Raw genomic sequence first — 21,845 nt, forward strand, 5'->3', positions numbered from 1 at the left:
TGCTTGCTCTTAGCTATGCTTAAGACTTAAGGGGGCTTATAGACTCATATTCAGGAAGGTGAATGTTTTCTGGCTGGAGAGATTCTGAAGTGTTAGGTAGCCTTAGTAAACTGGAGCTGTGTGGTCCATTTAATGAGGTTCATGCATGTACGTGGATAATCACTGGTCTTGTGTCCCCCTCCCCCTTTAACTTAGATGCTGGACAGGGAGTCAATGTGGTTTGTATAAATCGGTCTCATTTTAGGGCAGTGACTAGCTAATAGTGGTTGATTTCTTCTGTTTTGGAGAAACTCTTGGAGAACATTTTTGGGACCCATGCAGAGTGGTCATGTTTCAAAAGCGTCAGAGCCACTAAGTCAAAATACTTTGAATTGTTTAAGGTACAGTTCTGGATGTACTGCTACAGGATTAACAAATTGTTGGGGCCTTTGTTTCGGTCAGCTTTGACTTTATCATAGAGCACTGTTCTTTGCTAGAATAATGGAGAAGAGGGCGTTGGAAAAATCCCCACCTTCTCTGTGCCTTGGTTTCACTATTGAGATACTTGGATGGAATGTGAGTGAGTGGAAAGTGTCCAAAAAAAAAAAAATCCTTCGCTCATCAAATATTTATTGAAGGTCTACTTGGTGCCAGGTGTGTTAGAGGTACAATATTGAATAAAACCCAACCCCTGCTCTCTGAGCACGTGTTAGATTCAGGGAAGAGGGAAAACAGACATGTTTCCAGTGGTAGTAAGTGCTATGCACAAACAAATAAATGGGGAAAAATGAAAAGCAATAAGCAAGCAGAGAAAAGAGGACTAAGGAATGCAGGGATTGCTATTTTAAAGAAACGTGGTCAAGAAAGGCCTTTCTGATAAGGGGACATTTGAGCAAGAGCCGAAGGAAGGGAGGGAGAAAGCCCTGTGGATATTAGCTGGAGAATGTTCTGGGCAGAGGAAACCCAAGGCAATAGTCGGTAACTCCCTGCAGCTCTTGGCCTGAAGGCACACCTTCTTTTCCTTGCTGCTTCTGATTTATAAGCTGAATATTATCACTTTTACCATAGGTTTATGCAGTAGTTACTATTAAGTGAGAATTATGCATATAATATACTTTATTAGAGCAGTTGTTGGTAAGCACCAAATTCATCACCTTCCTATTACATGGAATTCTGATTTTCTAAAAAAGCCACAGACAAAAACGAGACGCCAACCCACCAAACTCTTTATTGCTTCTAAGGTATTTGTAGGCATGGAAAACTATTCCTTTGGGGATGAGAATGCTACATAAATGTACAATTGTTTTACTGCCCCTGCAATTCAGATCGCTGGAGAGTGTTCATCTGAAATAAAAGCAGGTTTGCTTGGGGATAGATTTGAATCAATGATATAACTTGAACTTGTGCCAGCAACCCCATCGTCTCCCGGCGTATGCTGCGGCAGAGGGAGATGTTGCTAGAGGGGGAGGCGAGGAATGCAGTGGGTTAGCATTAGCCAAGTCTGGAAGTAAGCCAGGATTCATCTAGAAACCATATAGTTAATCCTTGTCGTCAATCACTGTCGACCGGCCCAGAGCTATCGAATCAAGATCTTCGAGGTTGGCCTCCCGGAGTTAACGGTAGCGAGGCAGACAGTGTCAAGAATACGATAAATTAATAAGAGGATGCCTTCCTATTTTTAAACCAAAGTTATTTTGGAGTCATGGAAAATATTCACGGAATAGTCAAGAATCAACTCTTCAAAGCAGATCACTCCTCGTTACACCTGATCCCCCCGCCGTCCCTTGTAATACGCCAATATAAGCTGTGTTGTGTAAATAATGAGGGTTCCTCTAGGTTAAAGGGATATTGTTTCATGTGCATATTTGAACATGCTTATGAATGAACAAAGATGTATTTTTCCAACCTATTTCTATGAAAGCTTAACGCGTTTTAAAGACTTAGAGACGTCAGAAATCAAATGAGAGCTAACTTGCCAAGAAGCAGAGCTGATGCATCATTTCTAAGGGGCGCCTTTCTTGCTTCCTTCTCCTGGCCGTGCCCCCCCCGGCCGCCGCCCGGCTGCCCCGAGCTCTCGCTACGCCGCGGGTCTGCCCGTGGGTCTCCGCCGCACTCAGGGCCACTTGTTAACTTCAGTCTCTGTCCGAGGCGTTCTGGAAAATGGCCTGTGTCCTCGAGCTCAGAATTCCCAGCCCTTTGTGTGATCCCTGACGTGCAATGGGTTCTGTAGATGTTTACTGAAAAGATGAGTAAATGAAGTAAGACCCATAGCTGGTCCTGAGCTTCCTGGCAACCGAAGCAAAAAGAAAAACAAGTGGACTATACGGTTCTCATAGGAGGGAAGGTTACAGAGAGCATCACCTCAGGACGTACAATTCTTTGCTTGGTGCTAAGTTCCTGAGAGCATTTATCTGATGCAACATGCTGGAAAGGCCGCGAGTCGCCAGAAATGTCATCTTCCGTTACTTTCTGTTCTCCGAGCCCGATGTGGGACTCGATCCTGGGACCCTGGGGTCACTGTGGCCCCGGACTAGATGGAAGCACTAGATGGAAGCTTCTGGAAGTCAGCTGGTGGCTGACTGGCACCTGCAGGCTCTGGGTCTTCGTGGGCGTTTCAGCAGCGTCCCCGCTAGAACCCCACGTTCCCAGTGCAGGGGGCCCACGCGAGAGCGTCCCCGTGCCGGTGGGTTTTGTTTCCGCGACGGCAGCTCTCTAACAGATACTCTGCTGGAGATTCGAAGGTGCTGGCGGGCTGGGGCCTCAAGCGGAGTGTGAGTTAGGGGGACAGGTGCAGGAGAGGCCAGCTGGGAGGCTGCCACGGTCCGCGGGGGCTCGCCCGGCCGCGGGCCTCGGGCCTCCCCTTGCCTCGCGCGTGGCCTGGCTGAGCGGTCAGGCCTGGGGAGGGAAAGCCTGTTTGCCGGACACCAGTGGGGCCGGCAGAGCACAGGGGAGAACGAGCTGATAGATACCTGCTCAGTTAAACAACAACAACTCATTTTTTAGCCTGTTGCTTCTGGGAAGAGGGGATCATGCTAAGAAGGGAGGAGTCGTTGCAGAGGAAAGAAGACTGATTGCTTTTAGTCTGGGTGTGAGATCGTGGACAGACACCTGAAACGTTCTTTGATCCAACAACAGTATCTACTGAATTTTTTTTTTTTTTTTTACTGAAATGTTTTTAAAGGAGGTATTTTCTTTTAAGTTGGGTAATCAACTAGTAGAAAAGACGTTGGGGGGAACACCTGGATGGCTCAGCGGTTGAGCGTCTGCCTTTGGCTCAGGGTGTGATCTTGGGTCCTAGGATCGAGTCCCACGTTGGGCTCCCAGCGTGGAGCCTGTTTCTCCCTCTGCCTGTGTCTCTGCCTCTCTCTGTGTGTCTCTCGTGAATAAATAAAACAAATCTTAAAGAAAAGAAAAGAAAAAAGAAAAGACAAGACGTTGGGTGGTTAAATGTTGTGAATCCCAAGGCGTTCCAAGGAGAAATGCTGGGAAAGATGCCTACTGAGCATCTACTATTTCCCAGGCAACTTGTGAAGAGTCTGAGACATTTTTCTTTTCCTCTGAACCCTTATGGTAATTCTGTAAGTCCAAGAAGGGGAAACTGCATTAACCAGGTTATGTCAACTCTGAAGACCATTGAGTTAGCGTGGACTTTGTCAAAGCCAGGATCAGATCCACTTGGTGTGTTCCAAAGCTCAGACTGGTGTCATTTTTTTATTTTATTTATTTTATTATTTTATTTATTTTATTTTATTTTATTTTATTTTATTTTATTTATTTTATTTTATTATTTTTTAATTGATTTTTTAATTTTAAAAGTGCTCCAGTGGCTTCCCATTTGTTCTGAGTCCGCAGGAGCTTCAGAGCTATGGCACGAGGGCGACAGTTAAGGGCCCATCTAGCATTCTCTGCACACAAAACTACGTGTCTGGGGATCCCTGGGTGGCGCAGCGCTTTGGCGCCTGCCTTTGGCCCAGGGCGCGATCCTGGAGACCCGGGATCGAATCCCACGTCGGGCTCCCGGTGCATGGAGCCTGCTTCTCCCTCTGCCTGTGTCTCTGCCACCCCCCCTCTCTATCATAAATAAAAAAATTTAAAAAACAAACAAAACAAAACTACGTGTCTTACACATACATGTACATATGTATTTCAAAAATATGTAGCCGTTTTGGAATTTCCCCTTAAGCTAATGTTTAAAAACATTATGTGTAGAACTTCAACTCAAAGGACCTGGGATGTTGTTGTACTCTGTGTAACATCTCCCATCACAGTCACCCGACAAATGCTTGTGCATGAAGGAGTGTGAGAATCATTAGAGTTCTTGGTGCCATGCTTTATTTAGTCACCTTGGCTTTTTTAAATTTTTTTAAGATTTTATTTATTCATGAGAGACCCAGAGAGAGAAGCAGAGACCCAGGCAGAGGGAGACACAGGGTTCCTGCAGGGAGCCCGATGCAGGACTCGATCCTGGGACCCCGGGGGTCACGCCCTGGGCCGAAGGCAGGCGCCCAACCACTGACCCACCCAGGGGCCCCTCGACTTTGTATTAATAGACATTCAGATTTTTTCCATTTATTTTTTCTTGCACACACTACGCCAGTACATGCTGCATTACGTTCTTTATCTATACATCTTTGCACTTTATAAGCAAATACTTTTCACTATAATAGATTCCTGGGAGTGGAATCGCTGGGTCAGAGGAATACATATTTTAGATCCTGATATGACCTTTTTGGGTGCAGTTCACACGCCGTATCAATGACGCTGCCTCTTTCTCACAGCAGGTAAGATGATCTGTCTCACCCCAGTCTGCCCGACGTTAGGGGCTGTCGGGCTTTTCATTCGAATGTATGTATTTTTTTTTAAGTGAATACATTTTTATTTAAGGAATTTCACATGTGAGTCCTTCCATTGCCAATCACCTCGGTTCTTCTAAAGACTAAGTAATGGTCTTCAAGATAGCCCTTTTATTTTTTTGATTTTTGTTAGATTGTATGTATTTATTCGTGAGAGACACAGAGAGAGAGAGAGGCAGAGACGCAGGCAGAGGGAGAAGCAGGCTCCATGCAGGGAGTCTGGTGCGGGACTTGATCCCAGGACCCGGGGGTCACATCCTGAGCCCAAGGCGGACGCCCAACCGCTGAGCCACCGGGGTGTCCCTCAAATAACTTCTTTAAACTCCTCCCTTCAGACTACTTCCCTAGCACTGGGGCTTTTATTCCCCATACCGTGTGAGGAGGTTTCCGCTAACTTGTACGGTTAGACGGCCGAGGAAGCAGATGCCGATTCTGAGCTTCTAGCGTGTTACCTGGGGAGCTTCAGCGGAACCCAGCGTCGTGGCACAAGTTCGTCCTCCGTTCTGGAGGCTGCTCTTTCTCCAGAGAGAAGTCTTCTCTGTCCGCCCTGTTTCTGATCGTTGTTGCCTAGGTGGAAAAGGAGGAAAAGCTGCCGTTGGAAAAAATAAATTTACGTGAGATAGGGTTCGGCCAAAATATGAAACTATGCTGTAGACTTACCATATGCAAATTTTATTTAAATTGCGACACTTATTTAGTGCCTAGTGTGCGCTGCAAGGGATTGTTGGACTAGTCAGCCCTGCTTTCATGGGGCTTATCTTGTAGCGTGGGAAGCAAATAGACGAGTAGTGAAATTGTGTCAGGTTGTCATAAGTGAAGGAAAAAAGAAGTAAAGCTGGTCGGGAGATGGGGAGGGTCTGGGAAGGCCCCCTGTCGTAGCTCAGCTGGTCGGCGGAGGCCTTTCTGAATAGGTGACATTGGAGCAGAGACCTGGGTGCATCCAGGGAGTAAGCCGTGTGACTGTCTGGTGGGAGTAGGAGGGGATGGGATCGTTCCAGGGAGCAGGATAGCACATGCAAAGGTCCTGAGGCAGGGCCAGAAGGCTGTCGATGTGGCCTTTGGGAGTAGGTAGGTAGAGGGGGATCAGAAGGTGGCTGGGATCCATCCAGTTGGTTTGCATGAACAGAAGCAGCCTCCATCTGTCTCTACTGGTTCTGCTGCCAGAGTTTGACTGAGCACCGTTACGTATACTGGTCAGATAATGAACCTCTTAGAAACCTTGCCGAACGTGTTTGCTGGTTTAACTGCACAGACATGTCAGCCCTGACAGTTCATCAGAAAAGGAATTTGAAGGGAACACACAAAGGAATCTGGAATTTCTGCAGTTCATTAGGCCTATCACTAGAGACTGCATTTTATTTAGATTCCGTGTTTTAAATGAATAATGTGACTAAAGGCTTTCTGTTTAGTTAAATGGCACGATGCGAACAGGGTAAACATGCGGCTGCTATGCTCTAGTGGGAAGAAGCCTGAAGGAAGCAGCTACGTGGTCTGCTGTGCATTGTGCTACAGGGTGTTTCTAGAATGTGGAGACGGTAGGAGCGCTGGCTGGCACCACGGACTCCGTCGTTGACGCTCACCTTGTTCTCCCCCGAGGTGCCCATGGTGCCACTGCAGAGAGCTACCCTGGGAGTCCTCAGCACCCTGCCCTCGCTCCATGAGCCTTGGGGACTGCGGTGAGGAGAAGAGCTGCACAGTACTGCTTCCATCCATCGCCTGCCTGCCTGCCCTCCTGCCCCGTCCTGTGAGGAACCCGGAATACAGCTCCACGTAAAGGGTACGCACACGCCTGCCTCATTTTTCTTCTTTCTTTCTTTTTCTTTTTTTTTTAAGATTTTATTTATTTATTCATGAGAGACACAGAGGGAGAGAGGCAGAGACACAGGCCGAGGGAGAAGCAGGCTCCCTGCAGGGACCCCGATGCGGGACTCGATCCTGAGACGCTGGGATCCCAACCTGGGCCGATCTCAACCACTGAGCCCCCCGGGCGCCCCGATTTTTCAGTTTTAAAGGGCCTTCTCAGTCTGGAGGATACACTGCTGACCCTCCTCCATGCCTCCAAAGGCATTTCTAGCAAATTCCTTTCCCCTCTCTTAGACAACCACCAGCACCACCACCACGTGACCAGATGGGCTGTCGCACGCTTGCAGGTTCTGGAGCTCTTCCGCGGCCTAAGCGTAGCCTTGCCTCACTCTTGTCAACGCTCATTACCGGACAAGACCACAGTTGAATCCTTCCCACGTTGATGGCCATTACGGTTTTTGTATTTTGCGTCAGGGTCACTACCGTGATGAAAATCCTCGCAGGGTCTTCTCTTTGCACGTTTGTAAGTGTATCTATGGGAAGGATTCCTAGGAGTGAGTTGGTGGGCAGAGGGGGACGGAGCTCTTCACTTGGACACAAACTGCCAAATCGAATCCATTTACAGCCCCCCCTCCCCCCGGCTGAGAATACGTGTTTTCTCACATCCTAAGCGACACCTCGTATTACCCCTTCTTTGGTGTTTGCAACATAAGTGAAGAATGCTATTCTCTGATAGTTTTATTTGCACGTCTTAGAGTGAAATCTCAATCAGAGGTAAACAATCCTGCGTTTTTGCCAGATGTCGTTTGACCATGATTCTTTGAAACCTGTTGAGACTTCTTGGAGACCCAGTACATGGATAATTTTATACACGCTCCCAAGTCCTTGGGGCGGCGGGGGGTGGGGAGGGGGAGAGTGAATTCTATTTGTTGGGAATAGGGTTTTGAACCCAATTTTAGATTAATCTTGCTAGTTAAGTTCCCATTATGTGTAACCCTAGTAGTTTTTTTCTGGATACGCCATCAGATTATGACTTTCACAAGAGAAAGTCTCCCACTCTGTGCATTTTTCCGTTTGTCCTCGCACGTGTCAGCTTTCACCGGATATCGTTGTAGGCTGTGCTGTTCAGGAAGACTGTGGTTATTTCTTCTTGATGCCTTATAAGCATGTATTTGTTCCTTTTCGTCTCTGATACTAATATTGCTACAGCATCTGACCCCCCCGATTTTGGCTCAGGTCACGATCTCCAGGGTCCTGGGCCGGGCCCCACCTCTGGCTCCATCTCAGCTTCTCTCCCTCTGCCCCTCTGTCTGCACACTCTCTCTCAAAAAACAAATTTTTTTTTAAAAAAATATTGCTACACCAGCTTTTTCTCCTTTCAGGTGGTTTTGGTATATCTTTTTCATGTTCTTCATTTTTATATATTTTCTGTGACTTTGTTCTATTATTCTAGAGGTGTCATTGGAAGACTATAATTGAATCAGATTTGTAAAGCCATTCAGCACCTTGTATTCTAATGTTTCACATGTCCGTAATTTTTGAATTCCTGATGTATTTGAGTATTTTTTTTGCTGTTTTGTGTTTGTCATGTAAAACCATTTTTCCCCCTTTGCTACTTAAAAAATAGTTCCTGCCTTTTGCTGGATTACTCAAATTTTCTCTTATTTTTCCCCCCTCCGTCTACCTAATTAGAAGATCATTTTATTTTCTAGACCTATTATAGCAAAGTGCCACCAACTGGGTGGCTCAAAACCCTAGAAATTTATTCTCTTGCAGTTCTGAGGCTAAAGTCTGAAATCAGGGAGTCAGCAGGACCACGCTCCCTCCGGATCCCGTGGGGTGGAAGGAATCCTTCCCTGGGCGATAGCATCTTATGGTTTTCTGGCATTTGTTGGCGTTCCTTGGTTTGCAGTTGCTCCAATCCCTGGATTCCTGGTCACTTTATGCTCCCCCATGAATCTCTGAGTGATTTCTTCCTTTTTCTTTTTTTTTTTTTTTTAAGATTTTATTTATTTATTCATGAGAGACACAGAGATGGAGAGGCAGAGGGAGAAGCAGGCTCCCTCCGGTGAGCCAGATGCAGGACTCGATCCCAGGACCCGGGATCACACCCTGAGCAGATGCTCAAGCACTGAGCCACCCAGGCGTCCCCTCTGAGTGATTTCTACACTTAGTTTATTATTCCCTCCCTTATGCTTGCTTTGGGTTTATGTTGCTCTTTTTCTAGGTTCTTGATGTGGGAGATTGGGGTGATTGGAGACATTTCTTTTCTAATTGTTGTATTTAGTGCTACAAATTGTCCTCTCTGCACTGCTTTAACTGTTCTACATATTTTGATATATTGTATTTTCATTTTCTTTCAGTTAAATATAGTTTTAAATTTCCTTTGACTTGCCTTTGACCAGTGGATCACTTAACAGTGTATTACTTCGTTTCCAAATATTTGGAGATTTGCCTGTTATCTCTCTGTTACTGATTTCTGGTTTGATTCATTGTGGTTGGAGAATACACTCTGGCTGATAGAAAGTCTTATACATTTGCAGAGGCTTGTTTTATAGTCCATGACGTGTTCTCTCGCGGTCTGTGCTTCATGAGCATTGAAAAAGAATGGATGTTGTGTGTTGGGATGGACTGTTCTAGAAATGTCAGATTCTATTAGTTGATGTTGTTCTCTTATGTTCCTCTATGTTCTTGCTAATACTGTCTACTTGTACTAACAGCTCTTGAGAGAGGGTCACTGCATTTTAGGAAGCTTTTTTTTTTTCCCCTAAGAATATATCTTTCCTCTTTGAGGACTAAAATATTATCTGAATTTGGGACGCTCAGGTGGCTCAGCAGTGGAGTGTCTGCCTTCGGTTCAGGGCATGATCCCAGGGTCCTGGGATTGAGTCCCACATCGGGCTCCCTGCAGGGAGCCTGCTTCTCCTTCTGCCTGTGTCTCTGCCTCTCTCTCTCTCTCTCTCTGTGTCTCTCATGAATAAATAAATAAAATCTTCAAAAAAATGTTATCTGAATTCATAAGGAGCATTTCTTACCTGACCATCCAACAGACCTTGGAGGTTCTGCGACACCAGTGTCCCTGTTCTTGCGCGCTTCACACTTACAGGCAGACAGTACATCTCAGCCGCTGGAGGTGAGCACGGTGAATCACAGCTGCTGGAGGAAGCGGAAATAGTAATGATTTGAAATTCCCCCGTCCGTACTATTGTACTAAAAGTTAACTGATTTCTTAATACCCGGGCTTGCTGTGCTCTAGTTCATCTTATAGGCTTATCCTGTATGCTCAACCCTGCTGCACGTTACAGCCTCCTGGGAGCTTTTTAAAAAATCCTGATGTTTTGGCCCCCACCCAAGATCAGTTAAACTAGAATCTGTTGGTGCCCCTCTGGGCGCTGGCCTTCACAAGAGCCCCCCAGGGGGGGCGCACTGCCAGCCAGGGCGTGGCCTAGCTAATCTCTCCAAATGTTTGTGGAGCACCTTGAGTCTGCAGGTCCTGTGCTAGGTCTGCAGAGGCCCAGCTGAGAAACGTCCTTGCTTTTTAGGAAACGTGGTCCCGTGCCATTTTCTGCAGGTCTTTTGCCTGAGACCCAGTTCATATTTCTTAATTGGCTGACCTAATCACAGACCACTAATAAGCTGCCTGGGATAGGAGTGAAAAATGTTAGGAGAGTGAGGGGAGTTGGGGCGTAGCAGCCTAGTATTTAATCAGGGAAATAAGAAATACTGCATCCTTTGCATTCAGTCCTTATTTTTTATTTTATTTTATTTTTGATCATTTTAAACATTTTTATTTAAATTCAATCTGCCAACATCTAGTGTAACACCCAGTGCTCATCCCGTCAAGTGCCCCCCTTCAGTGCCCATCACCCAGTCACCCCATCCCCCCCGCCTACCTCCCCTTCTGCAGCCCTTTGTTTGTTCCCCAGAGTTAGAAGTCTCTAATGGTTTGTCTTTCTCTCTAATTTTTCCTGACTCAGTTTCCTCCCCTTCCCTTCTGGTCCCTTTCACTATTTTTTATATTCAATGTATGAGAGAAACCACATGATACTTGTCTCTCTCCATCAATCCTTATTTTTGCCTCTTCTGTACTTGCTGTGTGCTGTGCTGCCCATCGGTACCCCATATTGGTATTATTTCCTGCATTCTCTTGGACTAAAATTCTCAAAAGTTTACCCTTTCCCTCTCTACCTGATGGATTATAAGCTACATATCTTAATTGTATTCTTTAGGGACTACCTCTGTTTTTCAAAATTACTAAACTTTTTATTTCAGAATAGTTCTAGATTTATACAAAAATTGAAAAACTAGTAGCGCTCCCACACACCCTATACCCACTTCCTGCCTGTATTACCATCCTACATTAATGTGGTACATTTATCAAGATTAATGAACCAGTGATGATGCATGATAATTAAAGTCCATATTTGTTCACGTTTCCTTAGTTTTTAACCTAATGTCTTCTATCTACCTCGGGATCCCATCTAGGATACACCATGTTACATTTATGGACTATCTTTTTTTTTTTAATATTCATAAAATCACTTATTTTCCATTTAGTTTAAGTTAATTGGTAGCTTTCTTTCTGGTAAAGCAAGAACATGAACATACCTTAATTCCCCTTTGTTTCTCCATCCCAACTTCACGGCTAGTGTTATGTAAATTCTGGCTTCAGTTTGCCTTTAGGAACATCAATGCCAATGAGTTTTTCTTTTTTTTTTTTTAATTTTTATTTATTTATGATAGTCACAGAGAGAGAGAGAGAGAGAGAGAGAGAGAGAGGCAGAGACACAGGCAGAGGGAGAAGCAGGCTCCATGCACCGGGAGCCCGATGTGGGATTCGATCCCGGGTCTCCAGGATCGCGCCCTGGGCCAAAGGCAGGCGCCAAACCGCTGCGCCACCCAGGGATCCCACCAATGAGTTTTTCATGGGGCAAGGATGTTGCATGGGAAATGGCTGTTGTTGGTCTTCCTGTGCTGAGGACATCAGTGAAAACCACAGGTCTGCAGCACCAAGTTTTGGTTGTCTCATTTGATGATTTTAGAAATGTGTCTTCAGAAATCGCAAAATGATGTTTTCTTAAACCACCCCACTCTCACCCCAAAAGAATGGCAAAGGAAATTAACTGTGCATGACAAAAACTTGTCCTTTCAATCTTGGTACTTTCTAGACCCAGATATCTCTCCATCCCACTCTCTTTTGAGGAGCTTAAAAAACAGAATCATCATGAGATGCAGTAAATAACACCCATGGAGCTTAATTGTTTTTAAAATTGCAATTATAACTAATTAAATGCTAAGATGTGAACAGCTGCATGAGAATATTTAACGGCTTTCTTGGAGCTATCCCCACTTCAGATAGGACTTTTAAAATGGCTACTTAATGGAAACACGTAGCGAGTGGTTATTGTATGTCTCACATAAAGTGAGGAATCAACCCGAGAATTGGCAAGAGGTGAATTCTCTGGGTCTTTTGCCTAAGCCGCTCATTGTAGGTCTCTTTGGCTGGTGGGCAACCTCAGTACCAACATGAGGAGGGCCTAAGAGTGGTCAGCAGGCATGGCCAGCTGAGGCAAGATCCATTCCACCTGGAGGGTAAGGACTGAGCTCAGTCTTGAAAGATGAGCAGGTTTTGTTTTTCATTTGATATGCATGGATTAAGCTTGGACTATGTACCCATCACTGTTAGACCTGGGACCTCTGGGTGGACTAAGTCATGACTTTCACCATGGGGGAGCTCACAGTCCGTGGGAGGGGGGCTGATTCATCAGTGGCTGCAGTCAGGTGCAGGGGATGGGGATGGCCAACTATGGCCTGTGGTACCCGCCAGTCTTTCTTTCCTACCTCCCTTCCCCCTCCCTCATCCGTCCATCCGTCCCTCTGTCCCTCCCTCCCTCTTTCCTTCCATTTATTTTAGAGAGTGCACGCATGTGTGGGCTCATGAGTCAGGGGAGGGGCAAAAGAGGAGAAACTCAAGCAGCACACTGCAAGCTGAGTGCAGAGCCCAATGCGGAACTTGATCTCATGACCCTGAGATCATGACCTGAGCAGAAACCAAGAGTCTGATGCTTCATTGATCGAGCCACCTGGGTGCCCCAAGCTGAAAATGATTTATATAAAGCGAAGAAAAAACAGGGATGGGTATGGGGTCTCCTGCCACCGCCTCGGTGTGTGTGTATGTGTTTCTGGCCAAGCCGATCCCCATCTGGCCCTTTCGATGACGGCCCAGTGTTTATGGGTTAGAATTGCAGCACACCCGGCACCCCCACAGGCTATAGGGACACAGCTAAATCCGACTGGGGGAGTCAGAGAAGGCGCCCCTGGACGAGGAACTGCAAGAACAAACATCTGACACCTCTTGCACTTTAAATATACCAGCTTCCCTATCATCCTTCCTTGTTTTTTTTTTTTTTTTTTTTTTTTTTTTTTTTTTTAAGATTTAGTTGTTCTTTCATCTGCTGCTTATCAAATGTGGCTTCAGTTGCTCTTGTCACTGCTGATTGTGTTTCTCTTCGTTTCTCTGAAGCAGTTTCTTAACATGAAACCTGTGGATGGGGCTTCAGGGGTTCTTTGAACCCATAGCCTGAAAGCAAACTGATGCGTGTGCATTTACCTGGGCAGAGGGCTCATGAGTCTGTCCTCAGGTTCTTAAGGGATCCCTCCTTCAAGCAATTTTGAGAGGCGGTTTAGAGTGACTTTGTCAAAATGAAAATCAGCACCACTGCTGGTGGGTCTGGCCAGCGCAGGATGAAGCAGAGGGATGGTGAGCTCCGACTGTTGTGCGTCCAGGCGGAGGTTCCAGTAGCTTTGCTGGTTCACTTGACGCTGAGTGAGCAGCTCCCCTCAGAGTACCATGTGGCCGGGCTGTGGGCGTAGTTGCTGTTTTAGGGGATACAGGGGAGATCAGAGGATCTCAGCCCAGCTGCTGAAGCAATGTAGAGAAGAACTAAGGTACCAACAATTGTTCTGGAAGATGCAAGGCCCGGGTGTGAGTGCGAGGGGTTCCAGGGAGATGGGGAGAGGTGCTGCTTGGGTGCACCGCCCCACAAGGCGTGAAGAACCATATCTGTGTCTCCGTAGCCTCTGGACTCAGCCCAGCACCTCTCCAGGAGGGTGGCCGGGAGGGGCGACACCTCCAAACCACCTCTGGCAGGGAGAAGGGAGGGTGGATCTACTTGCTGGCCTCACGCCCATGTCTTTTTCACGTTGTGACTGTCCCACGAGGTGCCAACCCTGCTTGCCGTGACGCTGGCATTGTCCACCCCTCAGGGACCTCAGGAAGCTGGGTACTGCTCTCCTCAGTGTGCTGGTCTAGGCCGAAAGCAGAGGGGCGCCCAGTGAAAGGGAGGATGACACTCGAAACAGAGATGTTGGGGGTACTGAGGGCATCAGTGAAGGTGCACAGGCTGTTTCTAGCGGCGGGGGAGGCAGGCCTCTGAGCAAACAGCAGGTGGAATGAGGGGCAGAGGCAACCAGTGACCGAAGGTAAAAATAAGCGAGTGGAGAGGCGAGAAGACCATCCTGCCGAGGTTGACGCTTCTACACACCCAGCTGATGTTGAAGCCTCCAGCCTGTGCCCAGGGGTGCAAGGGGCGAAAACAAACAGACACGGTCTCCTCTTTCATCCAGTGCCTGAGACAGATACCAGTCACTTGATCACACTCACGAGTGTAGAACTGCGAATGACGAGCAGCCTGCCCCGAGAGCCTCCACGAAACGGAGGGCAACATAACGGGAGAGGCCCGAGAAGGCTTTCCAGGCCAAGTGGCGTGTGAACTGAAATAGAAATGCTGGGTAAGAGTTTAGGGCCAGAGGAGAGCTGGGCGAGCCCTGTAGGCTGGGGGACACCACGCCCAGAGGCCCCGTGACAGGATGGCATGTGGGATATGGATGGTCAAGAAGAAGGCCAGCGTGAGCAGAGCACAGAGCACCAAGGAGGGTGGTTGGGGAGGAGGGGCTAGAGGGTACTAGAAGTCCTAGCCTAGCAATCAGGCAATGAAAAGAAATAAAAGGCATTCAAATTGGCAAAGAAGAAGTCAAACTCTCCCTCTTCGCAGATGATGTGATACTCTACATAGAAAACCCAAAAGACTCCACCCCAAGATTGCTAGAACTCATACAGCAATTCAGCAGTGTGGCAGGATACAAAATCAATGCCCAGAAGTCAGTGGCATTTCTAAACACTAACAATGAGACTGAAGGAAGAGAAATGAAGGAGTCAATCCCATTTACAATTGCACCCAAAAGCATAAGATACCTAGGAATAAACCTAACCAAAGAGGTAAAGGATCTATACCCTAAAGACTACAGAACACTCTGAAAGAAATTGAGGAAGACACAGAGATGGAAAAATATTCCATGCTCATGGATTGGAAGAATTAATATTGTGAAAATGTCAATGTTACCCAGGGCAATGTACACGTTTAATGCAATCCCTATCAAAATACCATGGACTTTCTTCAGAGAGTTAGAACAAATTATTTTAAGATTTGTGTGGAATCAGAAAAGACCCCGAATAGCCAGGGGAATTTTAAAAGAGAAAACCATATCTGGGGGCATCAGAATGCCAGATTTCAGGTTGTACTACAAAGCTGTGGTCATCAAGACAGTGTGGTACTGGCACAAACACAGACACATAGATCAGTGGAACAGAATAGAGAACCCAGAAGTGGACCCTCAGCTCTATGGTCAACTAATATTCGGCAAAGGAGGAAAGACTATCCATTGGAAGAAAGACAGTCTCTTCAATAAATGGTGCTGGGAACATTGGACATCCACATGCAGAAGAATGAGCCTAGACCACTCTCTTACCCTAGACACAAAGATAAACTCAAAATGGATGAAAGATCTAAATGTGAGACAAGAATCCATCAAAATCCTAGAGGAGAACACAAGGCAACACCCTTTTTGAACTCGGCCACAGCATCTTCTTGCAAGATACATCCATGAAGGCAAGAGAAACAAAAGCAAAAGTGAACTATTGGGACTTCATCAAGATAAGAAGCTTCTGCACAGCAAAGGATACAGTCAACAAAACTAAAAGACAACCCACAGATGGGAGAAGAGATTTGCAAATGACACATCAGATCAAGGGGCCAGGCCAGGCCAGGCTGGGGGACAGGGTTTTCACGTTTCTCTGAAGAGCAGTGGAGACTTGTTGGAGGGATTGAAGTGAACCGTTACGGTCATGTTAGCGGTAATTTGGAAGACCCAGAAAGAGGACCCTAGGATACTGCAGAGCCTCTGAGCTTCACACTGTCATATGAGAACTGTGGATTTTGCTTTTTGGTTTTTGTTTTTAGAGAGGGAGAGAGGCAGAGGGAGAGAGGATCCTAAGCAGGCTCCAAGCCTGGTGCAGAGCCCAACGTGGGACTTGATCTCATGACCCTGAGATCCTGACCTGAGCGGAAATCAAGAGTCGGATGCTTAGCTGACTGAGCCACCCAGGGGCCCCAAGAACTACAGCTTTTGGAGCCGTTCCTGAGAAATCCCAAATATTAACCACCCCAAGGACATGTGAGGGAAAGCCACTCCAGGAAAATCCCTCAAGTAATAGAGAAGAGGCAGTCAAGGCTTGGGGGCCGGTGGCTCTGGGAGACCCTCATACCTACTTACTTGCTGGCCCTAGGAACATTTTTCAAAGTGATGCAGAACTTTTCTTCTAGAGTATTGTTATCTTAGATTTCCTAGCAGCATCATCAGGTAGGGCAAAAACCTAGAGGTAACCACGTGGAACATTCTAGAACTGAATCTGGAGTACAGGTGTCTTCCCAGGGCCTCGTCCCCGCAGTGGCAATCCTGGGTGACGGTCAGGTGAGGGGCTCCTCCCTCACTGTCTGGGGCCAGGACTGTACACAGGAGCACGTCCAGTCCCAGCTCTTAGTGGTTCTTCAGAGCAGGGACCCAAATTCCGTCTGAGCCTTACTGTGAGCTTGTGCCCCGGCCCCCAACACCTATTCTGCTTCCAGGAGCTTTGGGGAACATTGTGTGGCTAAAAACTCCACGCGTTCAAAACAAAACAGAGCAGAAACCCCACGGTGAAGCGATTGGAGAAAGGCCTTTTATGTGTCCAACGACTCAGTCACCTCTGGCTCGTCGTAAACCGAATAATCCAGCTCATTCGCCCAGGAGAAGGTATCTCTACAGGGCAGCCCTTCTGTCCCTTGAGAAGCTTTGGGAGGAATTTAAATTAATTCTTATTTGGCAGGAGCTTCCTTCTGCATTGTGATTACCTCCGGTCAGAACAAAGGGTCTGGTGAGCAGCAAGCTTTGGGACTGGGTACGGCAGCGTGGCCGATCACGGCTGTATGTGTGAGCCGACGTGTGTGTGTACGCGGGTGTTTTCTTTTCTTTTCTTTTCTTTCTTTCTTTCTTTCTTTCTTTCTTTCTTTCTTTCTTTCTTTCTTTCTTTCTTTCTTCTTCCTTCCTTCCTTCCTTCCTTCCTTCCTTCCTTCCTTCCTTCCTTCCTTCTTTCTTTCTTTCTTTCTTTCTTTCTTTCTTTCTTTCTTTCTTTCTTTCTTTCTTTCTTTTTCTTTCTTCTTTTTTTTTAAATTTTCATTTATCCATGATAGTCACACAGAGAGAGAGAGAGAGAGAGAGAGAGAGGGGCAGAGACACAAGCAGAGGGAGAAGCAGGCTCCATGCACCGGGAGCCCGACGTGGGATTCGATCCCGGGTCTCCAGGATCGCGCCCTGGGCCAAAGGCAGGCGCCAAACCGCTGCGCCACCCAGGGATCCCACGCGGGTGTTTTCTAATCAAGTCCGCGATTCTGGTAGTCCTGTGGTTTGAGCTGGGAGTCGTTTTGATCCTTCCTGTTTTTCCTTCAGGATATTTGCAGATGGCTGCAGGAGCAGAGCCCTCGTGACCCATTAGTCTCCGCAGTGTCGGTGCACCAGCAGCAACAGGGTGACGTCTGTGTGCGAGGCCCCCATCCTCACGTCCCCTGGAGGGCTCTGCGTTTTCCTCTTTGAACTGGACAGCTGCATGTGGGGAGTTGATTTAACACAGCGAATCGTGGATGTTCCTCCTGAAAGCTTTCAGGTGCACCCCAAACTGCTACATCTTCCCAGGAAGGTGACGAGAAAGGAAGAGGGGCTGTTTCAAGGCTCTTACCTTCTTTGTGGGTCATGGACCCCTGTGAATCTGGGAAGACCTCTGAACCGTCTCTTCGAAAAAATGTCCGGGCTCACACTTTCCCACACTATCTTTTTCTTGCTCTTACCTCCAGGCTCCACGTGAGTCTGGAATTGCCAGACCTTTTGATTTTTCAAGACAAGTTAGAAATATAGATTTTTGTGCGATCTTTTTTTTTTTTTCTGTCATTATTTTAAAAAGCCATGCAGCCAAATTAATACCTCTCCAGGCCGTTCTAGACAGTCACGAAATCTTCACCTTACGTAGGGTCTCTGAGTTCCATGTGATTTACTTGTCTGTTTGGTTTGGCTTCACTTTTTCCTGGGAGGCTTTCCTCAAAGGCCTGGTGATCTTGGCTGAAAATTCAGTGGGTGGGGGTTTGCTGTGGGTGATGGATGGGGAGTATACACGGGTATTTCTCTTTCCCAGAGAAGAGGAGTCCGGTCTCCCAAGGGAGGAGGAGGGGGGTGGAGTATGAAGGGACACAGGGAGGGAGAATGTAGGTCTTTCTAAAGTTGGATGCTACTGTCAGAGGAGCAGCTCGTTTAGCGGGTGGACTTGCTAATTCCCCTGCTTTCAGTTTTACACTTCATCCCACTGCCTTGAAGTCCAGAGCGTCCTCTTGTTAAACTTTTCCAAAGCACAGAGCCCTAGTCCTCTGTGGGGTTAGATGCCTGGCCTGCACAGGGATGAGGAGAGGCGCTGGAGGTGCTTTTTAGATAATCTCTGCTTTGAACCTAAGATCCACCCCTGCCTTCCTGTCACCTGGTGCCTTCAGGTGTCGAACCTCTCAGGGATTCCACAGACTGTTGTCTTTCCAGTTTCTTCACCACTGTTTTCTTTCTCACCTTCTGTACACACCTCCTGTTCTGAACCCTACAAGTTATCCCTCAGCTCTTCTTTTTTGGCTTCAAGTTTCAACACAGAGTAGCTTAACGTTGCTGCTCTGGTATTTTTCAAGCCCCGTCACCCGGTGACTTGTCCTGCCACAATCACTGCTGCTCCTTGACGGGTGCTGCTTCCCCAGTCTCGGGTGTCTCTCCGTTCTTCTCTTTATCACACACAGGTCACGGTGGATTCTTGACCCTTGACCTTTCCTGTGGCTTCTTGATCCCAGTGGCCTTTCTCCTTTATCTTGATCCCGGCCACTGCTTTATCTCATCAGCTTGCTCCTCTTATGTGATCTCTCCTAGATTCTATATATATGCATCCCCGAGGGACCCGCCCACGGCTCTCTTTTCTCTCTTCTGAAATGAACATAGCCAGGTCCATGTGCACAGCTGTGACCTGTCACTAGGCCATCCTGGATCTGTGTTGTGATCCCCAGCCCTCCCCCGGGATTTAATCTAGTTCCTATAAATGCCTGTTGCAGATGCTTACGTGAAGATCCTGCAGAAACCTAGATTCACACGTCGAAAACCAAATCCATCTTCTCTCCCACAACCGGCCCTCCTGTCCGTGCTTTCCATGTTTGTTAAGGGTCTTCATTCAAGTTAAAGTCCTTAGGGCCTCAGATTCTAATTGGCTGCAAAGTCATCGCAAGTCTCCAGGGCCTCAGAATCTGTCCCCTGTCTTTTGTTTCCATTTGCATTGCCCGTCTTTAGGACTGCAGCACCCCTGCTTGAAGGATCATTCTTACAGCTCTTCCTGCCTCTGCTTTATCTTGTCTCTACTTGGTCTTCTACACCTGTAATGCCCCAGTCCAGGTCCAGTGACATCAAAATGAACCGAGAGTTTTTAAAGATGGTGTATTTCTGTACACCTCTACTCAGTGATTGTGATTCATTGGCTCTGGGTTGAGACGCTGGAATCTGAATTTTTCAGGATGAGTCCAGTGAGTAAAGCAAATTTAGAGCAATATTTGCTGAATGTATTATTTATGCTTCTAGCACAAAGAGCAATGCTATGTGATTTTTTTTTTTTTTTACAGATGTATGCATATATCTCTATGTTTCTTTGTATAAACACGGACTAGAAGGATATCCACTGAAGGGAGTGTTTGTTTCTGGGGAAGGGAACAAGGTGGAGCTCAAGGGTAGGGATGGTTTATTTCTCTTAAAAATCCTAAAGCCACCCTGGCAAAACATCAACATGATTTTATTATGAATGAGGAGGCTTATATTGTTGTTTGTACTTGTCCTTCTGTATTAAGCAATTTTGAAACTCTGCAGATGATCCTGATACGTACCCAGGTGTCGGCTCTGGGGTCCCACCTGAAAGTACAGACGTGACCACATCACGCCTATTTGAAAGCCTTCCATGATTTCCATCTCCCACAGAGTCCATTTCAAATTCCTCGCCATAGCATTCGAGATGCTGGCCTAGCTTTTTTTTTTTTTTTTTTTTAGATTTTATTTATTTATTCATGAAAGACACATAGAGAGAGGCAGAGACACAGGCAGAGGGAGAAGCAGGCTCCACGCAGGGAGCCCTGATGTGGGACTCGATCCTGGGTCTCCAGGATCACGCCCTGGGCCAAAGGCAGGCGCTAAACTGCTGAGCCACCCAGGGATTCCCTGGCCTAGCTTTTTAGCTTGCTTTCCATTACTCACCATTCACTCAGTCAGTAGGCCATAAAGCTCTACTCTTTCTTTCATGGAAGCTGGAAAATGCCATTTGCTTTCACTTGGCTCTTTTTGAGATTTTGCTTCTTCTGTACTTAATTCTCTTCCCTGGCTTACTGCTTTTGCTCATCAAAATATTGTGTTTCCTTCAAGATCTCTCCTAAGTTCTGCTTCTTCTAGGAAATGCTCACCCTTTTCAAAACTTCCATTTCTCGATTTCCCCTAGAATTTCACCTATACTTCTATGATACTTACAGTATTGTATTAGTCATTGTTACTCACTTTTGTGCTTATCACATCCTCCCCTGTCCCCAAACATAAGTGCTTGAAGGTAGAGACTGTATTATTTATTTACTCAATATACCTTTTATTGATCAGATATTCCTGAGTGCATGTTGTATGCAAGACTCTGCGCTAGATTATGGGGAAGATGTACGTGAGTAGAACAGAGTTCCATTCAGACTCGGTCATGAGGTTTGTGACAAGTGTTCAAGTCACTAAGGGGTGGAGAGCACGAGAATGCCTTATCTGTCTGGCAGGCTTCTAAGTTTTAAAAGAAAGAGGAATCCAGTGTGGTTGATGAAACTTGTCAAAGACTAATGGATGAGTTGTTTTTTGAGTTGGGCTGTTCTGTGTAAGACATTGACAAGGGGATCATAGGTCAAGATAGAAGCTTGTTGAATTAATGAATACTTCTAGGCAGAGGGACTTGAAAGTCTTGGAGGCCTTTGAGAATCTACTTAAGAACCCTCAACAATTTGACCAGACCTTGGACCAAGTGCAAGGGAGCAGTGGAAAATAAGACTGGGCGAGGGTTTGGGGCTGATTCTAGTGGATCTGGATGCTAGGCTTATGGAGATTGGGCTTCATTTGAAAGCCTGGGGACAAGGTTGTGGCATGATAGGGCTCTATTTAAAGCAGCAGCATGTGGCATGGTCAGGGAAGGAAGCTGGCAGGCTGGGAAGGAGACTGGGGATTCAAGCTGGGGCCAAGGTAGTCAAGCAGCAGGCATGGGAAAGAGGAGACAGGCATTAAGCACTTTTGTAGGATAGAACTGATTGAATTGGACTTCTTCACTGCAAGTTACAGAGCTGATGGGAACCCAGGAGCAAGTGGGTGAAGGCCCTTGAACATGACTCAAAGAGTTCATCCTGGGTCCTGAGTAGGAAACGAGCCTGTTAATATGAAGAAGAGCACTGGGAAGAAGATGGGGTTTTCTGGTACAGATGATGTGTTCTGACTTTGGATATTTAGTGAGTTTAATAATATCCCCCTCCCAAACTAGATATATCTAAGTCCTAACCCCCAGTGCCTGTGAATGTGCCCTTACTTGGAAATAGGGTCTTTGCAGATGTAATGAAGGATCTTAGGATGAGCTCATGCTGTATTTCAGGGTGGGCCCCAGAGCCAAGTGTCCTTAGAAGAGAGAGGGAGATTTGACCAAAAACCCAGGGAAAGGGCATGAGCAGACCGAGCAGTTATGTAGCTCCACACCGAGGAGTGTCAGCAGCCACT

The 21,845-nt window shown here is 46.7% G+C and overlaps 1 protein-coding gene across 13 annotated transcripts in view; it reads left to right on the top strand.

Annotated features, from left to right (window-relative positions):
• The window catches only part of LYPD6B (LY6/PLAUR domain containing 6B), a 165,790-nt gene that overhangs the window by 83,957 nt on the left and 59,988 nt on the right, over positions 1-21,845 (top strand). For 9 of the 13 annotated variants that reach the window (XM_038565170.1, XM_038565168.1, XM_038565169.1 and 6 more), the window contains exon 2: positions 6,429-6,609. The gene's annotated coding sequence lies outside the window, so the exon portion shown is untranslated. Of the gene's footprint in view, positions 1-6,428; positions 6,610-6,929; positions 7,159-16,389; positions 16,767-21,845 lie in introns of those variants that run through there. The other 4 variants (XM_038565178.1, XM_038565176.1, XM_038565177.1 and 1 more) reach the window with 2 other exon arrangements.

This window comes from Canis lupus, chromosome 19 (assembly GCF_011100685.1).
Source record: "Canis lupus familiaris isolate Mischka breed German Shepherd chromosome 19, alternate assembly UU_Cfam_GSD_1.0, whole genome shotgun sequence".
Lineage (NCBI taxonomy): Eukaryota > Metazoa > Chordata > Mammalia > Carnivora > Canidae > Canis > Canis lupus.